Source organism: Silene latifolia, chromosome X, assembly GCF_048544455.1.
Source record: "Silene latifolia isolate original U9 population chromosome X, ASM4854445v1, whole genome shotgun sequence".
Taxonomy (NCBI): domain Eukaryota; kingdom Viridiplantae; phylum Streptophyta; class Magnoliopsida; order Caryophyllales; family Caryophyllaceae; genus Silene; species Silene latifolia.
In genome coordinates this window covers 278,412,687-278,427,085 of record NC_133537.1, presented here as the reverse complement: position 1 = coordinate 278,427,085, position 14,399 = coordinate 278,412,687, and positions in this window count along the sequence as shown.

Sequence of the window (14,399 nt, the reverse complement as noted above, 5' to 3'; positions counted from 1 at the left end):
GCTAAGGCCAAGGGCTATGGCTTCTGATGTGGTTGGAAATGGTGTCTCGGGTTTGATGAAACCCGAGTGCAAATGGGTTAGAAAACAATGTGGGTTCAAATTTCCATGTCTAGACCCTAAAGGCTCGGTATAACAACACAAGCGGAATGATTCTCAAAATTCCCGACTATCCCCTTGTAACTGTCTCAGGAAGGACTTAGGGGTAAAGAGGTTACTACTTAAGCTTTTGGGCTTAGCCCATTGAACCTCAACTATGGGTACTTGACTTGAATTGTGGCTTCCGTAACTTCGACATTCAACCAAAAAGCATTCTGCAATAACTTCAACATCTTTTTTCTTTTTTTCTTTTTCTTTCATCTTTTTTTCATTTTTCCAATTTTTCTCTTATTCTCATTTTTTCATTCTTTTTCATCTTTTTTTTTTCCTCTCTTTGAAAATGATCTTCTATTCATTCTCTTAGTCATAAATGGATACACCTTGAAAACTGGGCTTCGCCAACTAATTTGGGTAAGAACTAACAATTCCTTGTTAGAACGGGTTGATATCTTCTCTCTTCGAGATGTGATGATTTTGTTGGGGAAAAGGCTTGCCTTCCGTCATCGATAGGGGAAACAAGGAGCTAGTCCGGGTTTGTCATAGAATCATCTAAAAGCTTGTCATAAACATTGGTTCAGATGGAGGTTTTCTACCACCAGACATGGAATAGGTAAAGGAATCAAACACGGAATCCTATTGTACCTTACATTTTGAAACGGGACATATTTCTACCCCAGGGATGCCTTTGAGTGTGTTGTGCGTTTTATCATGCTTTCAGAATGATTGAGGATTGAAAACAAGACAAATTTGGAAACGAAACTGTAACTTTTTATTGGAAAGACAAATGCTTGACAGACTCGAAGGAACGATTCCTAGGACACACCCTAGGTCATCGCGGAACAAACGACTCAAATTTAAGAAACGAAAGTCCTAGACTCGACTCGACTAAGATAAGAAAACAGATCCCGACTCATAATTTTCAAATCTGGTCATGAGCTTTCCCTTGTTCAGCTGTCAACTTAGATGCTCGGCTCTTGTCCTTGATCCCTTTGATGGTCTGCCTCCATCCCGAGGTAGTCCTCTGAGGATCTACACCAGTGATGAAGGTTGGTGAATCGAATTGTCTTTTATTAACTTCGTTAATGAGAGGAGTGCATTCTAGAGCAAGACTCCCGACTTGAATTTCATTCTTCGGGTTTGGCAAGAATTCAAAGCAATCCACAAATATCTTCCCGATGAACACCCCTTTCAAGTGACATGGGCGTATAAGATGAGAATAATCGACATTGTCTTCGACAGAAACAAAGTTGGAGTGATCGCCAAATGGATTGGTGATGTTATTAGGTTTAATAGCTGGGATCGGGAGCGTTCCGTTCTCAATCATGTCTTGAATTTCGTGCTTCAGTCGATAGCACCTTTCAGTATCATGGCCTTTCCCTTGATGAAAGGCACAGTAGGCATTTGGTTTATACCATTTACCTTGTTGATCAGTGGGAGGGTCCGGAGTTGGACCAATAGGTTTCAGCTTTCCTTGGGCTATGAGCCTTTGAAGAGCGTATGTATAAGTGCATCCGATATCGGTGAATGCCCTAGGTGTTTGGCGTTGCGACTTCTTCGATTGCCCTTCTAAGAGATTGATGGCTTCATCCAAATGGGTCGTTGCTGGGGCCTTGCCCTTAGATGATGAGGCCCCTTGGTACCCTTTCGGCTTTTCAGCCTCTGCCCTTATGACATCATCTTCTACCTTTATCCCGATTCTTATCAATTCTTTGAAAGAGCCAAAATTCTGGTATTTCAGAGCATTGCGGTAAATAGGTCGTAGATTCTTTACGAACTTATCTACCATTTCAACTTCGTCAGGCTTCTTGGCTAATTTCACGCTTTCAGCGCGCCATCTTGCAAGGAATTCAGTAAAGCCCTCTTTCTCCTTTTGCGTCATAACCTCCAAAGTTCTTATGTTGGTTTGAATCTCGACATTGTCAGCATAGTGCTTACAGAACTCCACCGTAATATCTTCGAAAGTGGGGAAGTTCTTGAGGTCAAGATTATAGAACCACGCCTTTGGGTGTTCACCCAGAGATTGGGCGAAAATTTCGAGAGCATATCGCCAGGTACTCCCTTCAATGCTAAGTACCCTTTATAGGCCTTAACATGGTGGATCGGATCTTGATGCCCTTGAACTTTGGGATGTCAGTGAGTACCATGTTCGTGGGCAACTTATCCTGAATCGGGGCATAGGCCCTAGCATTCTCATAGTGAATGTTCTTCCCCGGAGAGTTTCAAACGGTCTTGATGAACTTGAACCGTTTTTCCGGATCGGTCGGTGGTGGAGGGGAATCTTCACCCAGTTTAGATTCGATTGCATCCATTCGGGTCATCATGAGGTTCACGGCCTCAGTAAGCTTGTTAACAGCATCTTCCATTGCTTGACGTCGGGTTTTTGGCGGCCTTTCTACAAGAAAACCCCGTACTGAGTCAATATTTAAAGTAAGAGCCCCTGCACACTTAAGGACACGACCCCAACTTGACTCAAACAAAGACTCGACTTGAGATTGACTAACCAGAGGTTCGACTCACGGTTGGATCTAGACCTTGGTTCATTTTAGACTCGACAAAACGACATGACTCAAACTGCCATAAATCGGTTATAAACCGGACTCGGTGTGGCCAAACCCGTGATTGGACTAAGATAGCCCATAGGTTCGGGTGAAACGCCCTAAATGGCCTAGCTTGGGCGTTTTTGTGGACTATCCTGGACCAAAAGGTCGACCAACATGACTCAAGGCCCAAGAGGTGAGCTTGGGTGACCCAACAAGGTCGTGTTCTAGACTCTTAGAACGAAACACACCCGGCCTAACACGGCCATGACCTGGACACGACTTGACGCATTTCATGCTTGGTTGAGGTTCGAGAGGCATTTTGGATTGGTTTTGAAAAAAAACGAAAGATTGATTCGAACATGAGATTTGAAATGGGCAGCATGCCGGCTATAAAAGCTCATTTTGGGCCGAAAATTCTAGTCCTATTTGGGCAGCATTCCGCATTTTTTTTAAAACCATGCTATTTTGAAAGTAAGTTGTTCAAAAGTCCGGTTTTGAAAAGGACATGGGAAATTTCGAAAAGACTCGGGAAAACAATTTGCACATTGTCATTCTCATGTTACAAGGATGTATGCTCCTAGACATCTCTAAGTCTCGGCAAGTCTTCTACAAGAAGGTCTATGCCCTCCATCCTTTTGCGGTCTTATAGAGCAAGGTGTCTTAAGGTAGAGTACCTAGAAGATCGTCCCCACCATCAAGAACCACGCGAGGTGAAGTGGAAGCGAGCAATGTGCAGCTTCCTAGCATAGTGGGACGTCGCCCCCCACGCATCACGAAGAAACGCTGGGACGGCCCGGGCAAGTCCTTAAGGGTTTATGCATGAATCGTAGCACTATGAGTAATGTTTTACTTTCCAACACTTTCTTTTCAAGTTTCACCTCGGAGGAAAAGACCCTAGAAACAAAGTGTAACTAGTCCTCTTTTCCCCAAATGAGTCGCCAAATCAGGACGGGGCCCTCGAACTCAAGCGTCCGAGGGATCCACACTAGGCATAATCGACTCGAGGTTCTTTCGAATCGAATTAAGACTAATTAGAGTCGCCACCAAGTTTTTTGGGAACTTGGAACCGTTCAAGTCAACTTTACACCTTTCATCGAAAAGCATAAAGCCCATCGACTACGAGTGATTAAAGATAAAGACTTGTACCCTATATCACTCGATTTGAATGACTCTCGTAATCCAATGGTATTTAGACGGATCCACAAACCATAGATCTTGAGTAAGGGGTGAGGGTACGTGTTGGGAAGCCCATAAGGACACCCAACCCCGCCCGTCAATAACGGCCTCTACTAAGTCAAGTGTCGGAGTTCAAACAAGGTCATAGCTACTACGATGTATGAAATGCAAACGTTGTTTTAACCCTATCATGTGACAACAATTTCTATGTCGTTTTAGATGCAACTAAACTAACTTTGTCAAAGTTGTAATTTAGCATGTGGGTTGATTGATCTAACAACATGTAAAGCAAACAAACAAGGCTTAAGGGGGAATGGGGGAGCCGTTGGGATCTACCTATTACAAACCAGGCATTTCATGCCGACACAACGATAAATAAATTACAACTCGATCTAATTACAATTGCTACATACAACTCAAAACACGACACAAAACACACGGCCATTGGGCCTTGAAAACCGTGCACATAAGGGTGGCCCACGGCTCACATGACCCACGGTCCTTGGGTCACTCCTCGTAATGCGTGCTCGCGCTTAATCTCATCGAATTAGACATAAGGCTACGCACCAAAGCATGCATTAGCATAAACCGGGCCATGTTGCTTTAAACAACATGCGGTTTACTACGCTCCTACAAACATTGGGGAACAACCGTCTAACCAAACAAGACCAAGGTTTTTGAAGAGGTTTTGACTCAAAAGAAGTAAAACAGACTCGAAAATTACAACTCGATAACAAACGATAAATTACAAACAATGAAACAACGAGGAAACAAACGGTATAAAAATAAAACGAGAAAGGCAAATAAAACGGCCACCTCACGGCCCAAACCAACGGCCACCCTCACGGCCAAGACAAGGCCAACCTAGTTCCTAAGTTAGATCCATTGATTAGATCGAGTGATTGCGAAAAGGGATAAGAAACAAGTTAGAAAACGAGTTAAAAACGATGTTGATTGATTGTCGCGCAAGGGTGCATTCTACACGGCCTAAAGGGTCTAATTAGGTCAAATTCGCTAATTAATTTAACTCATCGAGTGTCAATAAGAAGGTGCTAATCACGCACTCTTATACTAGCGAGAAATTAGGTGAAAGAGAGAGATGCATTCAATTATTTACAGAATCGTCGATCGATTTTATAACTTACGTCGAAGCCACCTACCGTGTCTAATTAGGTTATTAAATTAAATTAAAGTCATCTAAATACGTCATAGGTTAACAACCAGAGGTTAAACTAACATGCAACGGGTCCTAGGGTATGTCGATTTGGCCGAAACAGTAAAGGGGTCGAAAGCGATGAAAGTTAGACAACTCGTTTTATTTATGCCCTACCTTGAACACGAGGATATGTAAATGAGACGGGGGTGTACGACCGACAGATGTAGCGGTTTCTTTTCCCATCTCAAGTCAACGCGGGTGTTCATAGTGGTACTTTAACTCATACTCGGACTAACTAGTTTCATCGTTAATTTAAAACAATCGATAAACAAGCGAAAAAACAAACAAAAAAAGACAATAAAAAAAAGGCATAAAAACGAAATAAAAAGAGAGAAGAGAAGGGGATTTGATGCACCCTCAACCTACATGTATCGTTGACACCGTCTTGGGTCGTAATCGATGGTAGATTTTATCTCGAGAGGCCGTCGTCGACGAAGAACAAAGCAAACACGGGTTTTGGAAAGTTTCTGGACAGCGATTTTAAAACAGTGATATCTCCCTCGTTTCACGACGAAAATTCGATTCGAAAGATGTTTTGGAAACTAGAAAGAGAGGAGAACAAGGATCTTAAAGCAACCCCTGCTCTATTTGGGTTAATGGGCACGAAAAACGAGCACAAACAGAACTGGACAGACAAGAAGAAACATGAAAAACAGTGTTATTTCACTCTGTTTTTCGAGGGATTTCGTGTACTCTCAAGGGCAATTTGGCTCGTAAATCTTTGTCTAATGTGTAGATGGATGTTATGTGGTTAATTAGGAACAAGAAACTCGAATTTTTATGGAGTTTTGATGGAGGAACGAAAGGGTTTTCGAAGAGGACACACAAACAGTTTCAGTTTGTGTGTCGGTTTTGTTTAGGGTTTTTGAAGGATGTTTAGGGTTTGTTTCTGAGGTTTTAAGCTTATGGGTGATGGTAGGATGTATGTAGAACTTAGAGAAATGAATGTATGGTGAAGGGTGGGTATTTATAGGGAGTTAAAATAGGTTAAAAGAGAGGAGGAGGCAGTCGGGCTCAATCCCGTATGGCTGCTGTCCATGGGTTTTTGTGAGGGTTTGAGGGGGTTTTCTTGGTGATTAAGCTAGGATAATATGGGTAGGATACTAGGGTATGGGTTAGGGTTAATGGGTACGGGTCTTGGTGGTGTTTGGAGCGGGTTTGGGCTCGCGAATTGACACGCAAAAACAGGGGACTGCATTGGTGTTTTGCGGGCTGCTTGTGGCCTGTTTGGGATGAGAATTTGGGCCGCTTGTGAGGGGGTTCGAACATGGGTTGATGGGTATTGGTATAGGTTGGTTAGTTTACTCGAGATTCGTGCCAATTCGCAAAGGAAACGGGCTTAAAAACCGAGCTAAAATCGAGCTCAAAACACGGTTAAAAAAAAACGAGTTCTTCGCTTTTAAAATCGATTTTTCAAATCAATTAATAAATTAAAATAAATGACTTTTCAAATCAAATATACTCATAAAATGATTTTTCAAATCAATTATTTATTTTATTTTCAATAAAATAAACTTGGGAAAATAAATTCAAAATAAAATAAAATAAATTGAATTTACCTAAAAAACCATAATTTAAATATCATTCAAATTAACAAAATGAACTCACTAAAAAACATTAAATTAAATATCATTTAAAATAATAAAATGAATTCCCTTTAAAAAAACATTAATTTAAATATCATTTAAATTAATAAAATACTTCATCGACGACGCCCATTCTACCTCGTAAAACGAGCTCCAAATAATGACAATGACAACTAAAGAATACATGTGTCCTATCATCATCGGGTGTTTGTCGGGTTCTCTATAAATTCCAATATCGACGGATACGGGTATCTACACTACACTACAGGTCCCCTACATCCTAGCACGAAGGGTTTAGCTACTCATGATCGTGATAAAAACAGCAATAAGACTGTCAAATAAAGCTATTGAATGCATAATTGAATTAACTAAACAAGTAGATAACATGAAACGATAATTTTTGCTTTGGGAAATCTAAACCAACAATTCTAATCTATGAATGAAATAAAGAGTAAACTGAAATTATGGAATTAAAATTACCAGTTGAAAGCAGGAAGAAGGATCCAAAGCACGGACGAAAAATAAATTGTATTGGACGATTAAGAATTCTAAACTAAACTCGATATTAAACCCTAGATCTTTCCCTAAAATTCGATGATAATGACTTGATTATCTTCTGAAAACATCAGGTTACGTTATATAGATAATCTACGTAACTTATTATTCCTAAAACCTAATTACATTGGGCTTTCCAATTCTCGTCCTTTTGACTTGCGTCAAATTAACGGTTTGGTCGATCGACCAAGGGGACCGGTCGATCGACTGAACTGCGCTGTATAGGAGCTTCTGATAGTCGTGCTCTGGTCGATCGACTGAAAGCACCAGTCTATCGACTGCTTCATCAGGTAGTTGTTCCAAAAGCTTCGTAAATTCGTCTTTCAGGCGTCGATACGCGCACCAAGTTCGCTTCCCGAGTCTTTACTCCATGTCAAATGCAATGCTAAGTACTCGGGGACGGATTCGGCTTGATTTCCGCTGAATTCTTCACATTTCTGCACTATTACACAAAAACACGAAAGTAGACGAAAATAGGGAAAATAGTAGCATAAACTACATATATGAGCTCTGAAATGCGTGTAAAATAGGGTGTAAAACAACATATTTAGGACACGCATCAAACTTCCCCAAACCAAACCCTTGCTTGTCCCCAAGCAAGAACTAGACTCGATCCTAAAACTTAATGGAACGATTTCAATCTCAGAGCGAAATGCAACTATAAAGCCTAAACCAGTTTAATGCAACAACTAACAATCAATTAGCAACATGAATCATGCAAACGAGTTATGTAGTTGTTAAAAACTACTTAACCGTCAACTATAGAGACTTATCATCATGGACTCTCACGGGTCGCTCATATCACACATAAGCACAGGTGAATATATGTAAAGATAGAAAGAAGTAATTTTGTAAAGACTCTCACCTAACTATGACCTATAAGAACATGCCTGCAATCTAATATGAAAATAATCTCTACAACCGTACATATGCATTCCAACCATTAAAGACCATGACACATGCCGAGGTAAATATGGATATGAGAGGTATGGGTAAGAAGGGGCTAAGATAAAATTTGGATAAAAACAGAGTTAAAAGCCAAGCTAGTAACTAAGGGAACCAAATTATAACAACATCCAACTTCTTGCTCAAAATCAATCGAAACGGTGCTAATAGTAAGCACAAATCTCACAATTTCCATAAATAGTCAACTCCCCATAAGATACAAATACAACATGGGAGCAAAAATCGCCATTTTAACAAGACCTTGATTTATGCGATTTTGATTTTTTTTTTCTTTCGCTACTGCAGCAAGCAGTCGATCGACCAAGTGGGACGGTCGACCGACTGAGTCTCTCTTTTTTTTTTCGAATCATTTTTTTCTTCCTTTTTTTTCCCTTTTTTTTCTCTTGTCCTTTTCTTCTTCCCAACATCATCTCAAAATGAGCATTAGCTACCAAAAACGAAATAACAATCCTGAGAACATAAACTACTAGCTTGACAAGGGCAGGCTAAATGTAGGATGCAGTAATTGGACAAAAAGGCTATTTTTGGCAGTGTGGAGCTTATGGGCAAAATGAATAAAGGGGTGACCTCTTCCACATGTGTCAACTAACTACGAACCCGAATGCATACAGGTATTAAGCATATTAAGTTCATATTTATGCATATTGATGTAACATGTCTCACAAGGAGTAACTACTCACATTCCTAGATAAACCGGTCATGAATGTCACCAGTTATAAGCTCTAAACCTCAGAATTATAATTAGTTTGCTATAAATCTAAGTCAAGTCTCAAGATTCAGCAAGATATTAACGAAAACTCGTAGACTATGCATATATGATTCTACTAATAACATGTCAATTAGCAAGGCTTAGGCATAAACAGATAAAAATGCAATGTCATCATTGAAATACTACCGTTTCGACTCGACCTATATGCAAATTTTTGAATTTTTTCAAAATTTTCAATTTTTTTGAATTTTTGTATATATATAGGAAATGAAAAAACAAATGCAAACTGAAGTGCAATAAACGTGAAACAGAAATGCAATAAAACATGTGAATGCAATGCAAAACCCTTCCCCAAACCAAATCACACAATGTCCCCATTGTGCAAAATCATGTAATGAAATAAAAGGGGAAACGGGAATTTGCGTTAAATTAACTAAATAAGACATGAAGCTAAACTCGAAAACTCACAAGACTTTAAGCGCAGCAAAAAGGAAACCTCCCCAAACTAGCGTGAGCTAGGAGGTTTCAGTAGCCAGCAGTGCTACCATAGGTACCTGAAAAGAAACAGAAGTACCGCGCATAATTCCGAGAAAACAATTTACGAAACGCAAAATTATGTGCAAAATAAGAAAACGGAAGAAAACAGAAATGAATCGGAGAATAAAGTGGAGAAAGGACTCCCTCAACTCCGCAAATCGACCAAACACAGCAGGGGAATAGTCGTGAGCAGGTACTGCAGCGGAGCACGGTCGATCGACCATACAGGTTAGTCGATCGACCAGGCTAACAGGAACAGAAGCTCCTGGTGTCGCGGCTCAGTCGATCGACCAAGATGGCCAGTCGATTGACTGGAAAACCTGCTGTAAGTTTCTGATTTCTTTGATTTAGCTCAATAAATTGAGCTAATATGGTCTATGAACCTGCAAATACACATAATAACGCGCCCAAAATTGTGCAAAACCCAAAGTAACAGTCTAAAATCTTTAAAATCCTAAGCAAACTTATTAAAGCGAAGTCTCGCCCAAACCAAAACAATAAAAGGTCTAACAAAAGCAATAAAATGTTCTTGAAAAAGCTTTTATCAACTAATAGTTGATCAAGAATGGCCACGGAATGGCCCACTTGCTCGGCTTCTGGCTACAAGAGGTAGCCTCTACAGTGCTCATCTCCTCAGCTGCACTCCTATCAATTCCAATATCCGCAGAACTCAACGGATCAATATCTCGAACATCTTCCCAATCAATGACCTCGTTTGGCTCATCAAAATCCAAATCGGACGCCGTCACCTTGACTGGCTCCTCATCAGGCTCCTCATCAGTTGCATAGCTCAGACATCCTAGACCGCCTCTTTGAACGATTGGCTCCTTCACAGCTGGAGCAACATGCGGCTCTTCCTTCCCCAAACCATTTCCTGCAATATCTAAAACAGAAGAATCTTCCTCCAATTTGCTCCCTATCTGGGGCAGAGGTGTTATAGCAATAATAGGCATAGGGGCAGGCATATCAGAAAGCACAAAATAAGATTTCTTCTCAGAAATCGTATTACAAGTGACTGGCCACATAGGATCTTTCTTCTTAGCGGTCTGGGCAAAAATAATGGATTGTTTCCCTACTTTAAAGGTCAATGTCCCTGAGCCAACATCTATAACTGCACCAGCAGTGTGCAGGAATGGTCTACCCAAAATGATAGGAATGTGAGCATCCTTGGGTATATCTAGTACAACGAAGTCAACTGGGAAAAAGAACTTTCCTATTTGCACAGGGATATCCTTTAAGACTCCTATAGGCTGGACCGCGAAACGATCACCATCTCAGATCATGTTAGTAACTGCAAACCTAGTCAATTTCAATTTCTTAGCAACACTCAAAGGCATAACACTAATACTGGCCCCTAGGTCACACAAGGCCTTCTCAATAGAGAAGATACCAATATTACAAGGAACAGAAAAGCTACCAGGGTCAGCTAACTTATGAGGTGCAGTATGAGTCAAATAGGAACATGACTCCTCAGTTAGTGCGACAGATAGCACAGTATCAAGTGACTTCTTTTTAGACAAAAGCTGCTTCATAAATTTCGTGTAAGCAGGCACTTGATTAACCAATTCTAAGAAAGGAACTTGCACATTTAAACTACGAATAACATTTTCAAACTTGTTAAACGATACCTGTTCCTTTGTCGGCACCAATCTCTCTGGATAAGGGGCTGTAAGAAGCAACTTAGCCCTCTCCTCTAGGTCTCTCATACCGGCGTCAGTGGACTTAGGCTGAAAATCCACTACCTTGTTCTTGTTGTAGCTCGAACCTTCTTCAGACCGTCTCAAGAATGAACCATTAACTGTCAAGGGGTCATACTTTGGAACCGGGACTGTCCCATCAGCATTTGGATCTTGCCTCAATAATTTCGGAGTCGTCGTACCCCGAAATAAGTGGTCCCTCAAGTTATCGGGCATTGGAGGACGAAAAAGTTCACGATCAGCAAAATCCTCAGTCGATCGACCATGTTGGTCGGTCGATCGACTGACTTCTTCAGACCGAGAAGTCGACTGTTTTAGCGGACTAGTCGATCGATCCGGGTATGTCACCGATCGATCGATATACCCCGATCGATCGTCTTTTTCTTGCTACTGTTCGTTCCAACCTTCTTCTTGCTCGGTTCCGCCTCATCTTTTTCAGTAACATCCTCGACCATAACGGGCCCATCAAGGGTGGACCCACTCCTCAAAGTGATCGCATTTAGGATCTCTTTTTTATCCGGTTGTGACGGTAAATGTCCTGGAGCTCGAGTTGCACTTTTGCTTGCCAGTTGGGCAATTTGACTCTCCAACATTTTCGTAGAAGTCTCTCTAGCTAGAGACTCCTTTTGCAGCAGACCCGACAAGTTATGAACCATATTTTTCAACTCGGAAATGTCAGAACCTTGAAACTGTTGCTGCTGCGGCACATAGGGAGGCTTTTGAAACTGCTGCTGCTTATAAGGGGGCACATAGCTTTTGCTGCTGCTGCTGCTGTGGACCGGGATTAAGAACATTCTGGTTAGTCCACCTCAAATTAGGGTGGACATTGGAGGGATCGGGGTAAGTACCAGTCTGCCTATAATGTTGAAAGGCAGCACATATTTCATTCGAGCTGGTACAAAATTCCGAAACATGTCCCTCTGCTCCACATCTTTTGCATGTAAAAGGACCATCTGAAACTGCGTTAACCTTGTATATCCCGCCTTTTGAGGATCCCCCAAAATCGAACTTGTCGAACCTCGCAGTAAGGGCCTCTATTGCAGCTACAGCAGGTGATTCAGCTGATCTTCTCTGATTTCCTCTAGAATTCCCATGCTCAGCTTTATGGATGGCCATATCTTCAATAATTTTCCATCCCTTTGTCTCTCCAACATTCTCCTGGAATCGCCATTAGTCAAAGATCCAGGATAGCTCTCTGATCGTCATAAAGCCCATTGTAGAACCGGTTACACAGGGACCATTGTTCGAACCCATGGTGCGGAATAGATCGCACCAGCTTCTTGAAACGGACCCATGCCTCATGAAAGTTTTCATCAGGACCCTGTTTGAAGCTTATGATCTGAGCCCTAATTGCATTGGTCTTCGAGGCAGAGAAATATTTCTTATAGAACGCTAAAGCCAGCGAATTCCAATCAGTAATCCCATTGGCAGCTCGATCCAGATCTCAGTACCACTCCTTAGCAGCATCACAGAGTGAGAATATGAACATTGTCTCTTTGATCTGGTCCTATGTCACACCTGCTGGTGGGGGTATGGAACAACAATAAACAATGAATATCTTCATATGCTTAGCTGCATCTTCATTTGCAGCTCCCCCAAATTGGTTTCTCTCAACCAAGTTGATGTAGGACGGTTTTGCTTCGAATTTTATCTCCGTCCCGGCTGGCAATGCAAATCCCTTATAGAGATTCTCACTTTCGGCTCGGAGTGATCAAGCTATACTTGCCTCTTCAGCCATGTCTGGAGATGTGACGGTCTCAGCTGAAGAAGTAGAAATAGGAGACGAAGGTGGATCTTCCTCAAATAGCTCGTTCTCGTAGTAACTGGACAGAGTACTCAGCTCTTCCTCTGTCGGCAATACTCTAGATGATCGTCTCAACTCACGCAAAGTCCTTTCGATCTCAGGATCTAATAGTCTCAATACACCACCCTGTGATCTGCGCATAAGAGGAAACTACAAGTGGAATATGAGAATAGTTTAAGGAACAGATGTCCCTTAAACTAAGAAAAAGACTAAGATAAAAACAACTAAAAATTTAAACAATTGCCTCCCCGGCAACGACGCCAAAATTTGATACCGTCGTAGAGTACCAAAGATAAATTTATAATCCAAACTACTACTATAGCTAGTGGCACTCAGGGTCGAACCACGGAGAGGCGATGCAATTAATAGTTGTCTAATCCTAGTCTAAGGTAACAGTTTTGAGGGGGTTTGATTTGAATGGTTCTATAACTAAAGGTAATAAAATTAAAATTAAACTAGAACAAGTAAAAGAGTGATTAAAGAAATAAGATGAAAACAAATATTAAAAGAGTGCCAAGATGGTCGGTTCACTATAGTTTCGGCGGCAGTATACTAGGTAGGTCTGAGAAAATCATGTGAGACGGGAAAATAAGAAGTCCTCTCGGTCCACTCTTAACAGGTAGCATCTTTCGATCTAGCTACGGGTCCCTAATATCACTAGTACTGGCTCTCGCCCTGAAAAGTGATTTAAAAGTCTAAATTAACTTATCTCTCGATCTTATTAATTTAGTCGTCTTAATTAAGTAGTCTATTTCCCTCCCCTATCTTTCGATCTTATCGGGTCGGTCAATTCCTAAGCACTCAAATAGTCGCGTGCACTCTATTCGTCAAATATAGCAATTAAAATAATTAAAACGAAATTGATCTCACGTGAGCCGGTCGATCGACCAGGTAGGCCAGTCGATCGACCATGGCGCAATTTAGGTCTTCCTATTTTATGCCTCCTACACTACAGGTCCCCTACATCCTAGCACGAAGGGTTTAGCTACTCATGATCGTGATAAAAACAACAATAAGATTGTCAAATAAAGCTATTGAATGCATAATTGAATTAACTAAACAAGTAGATAATATGAAACGATAATTTCGGCTTTGGGAAATCTAAACTAGCAATTCTAATCTATGAATGAAATAAAGAGTAAACTGAAATTATGGAATTAAAATTACCAGTTGAAAGTAGGAAGAAGGATCCAAAGCACGAATGAAAAATAAATTGTATTGGACGATTAAGAATTCTAAACTAAACTCGATATTAAACCCTAGATCTTTCCCTAAAATTCGATGATAATGACTTGATTATCTTCTGAAAACATCAGGTTACGTTATATAGATAATCTACGTAACTTATTATTCCTAAAAACCTAATTACATTGGGCTTTCCAATTCCCGTCCTTTTGACTTGCGTCAGATTAACGGTTTGGTCGATCGACCAAGGGGACTGGTCAATCGACTGAACTGCGCTGTACAGGAGCTTTTGATAGTCGTGCTCTGGTCGATCGACTGAAAGCACCAGTCTA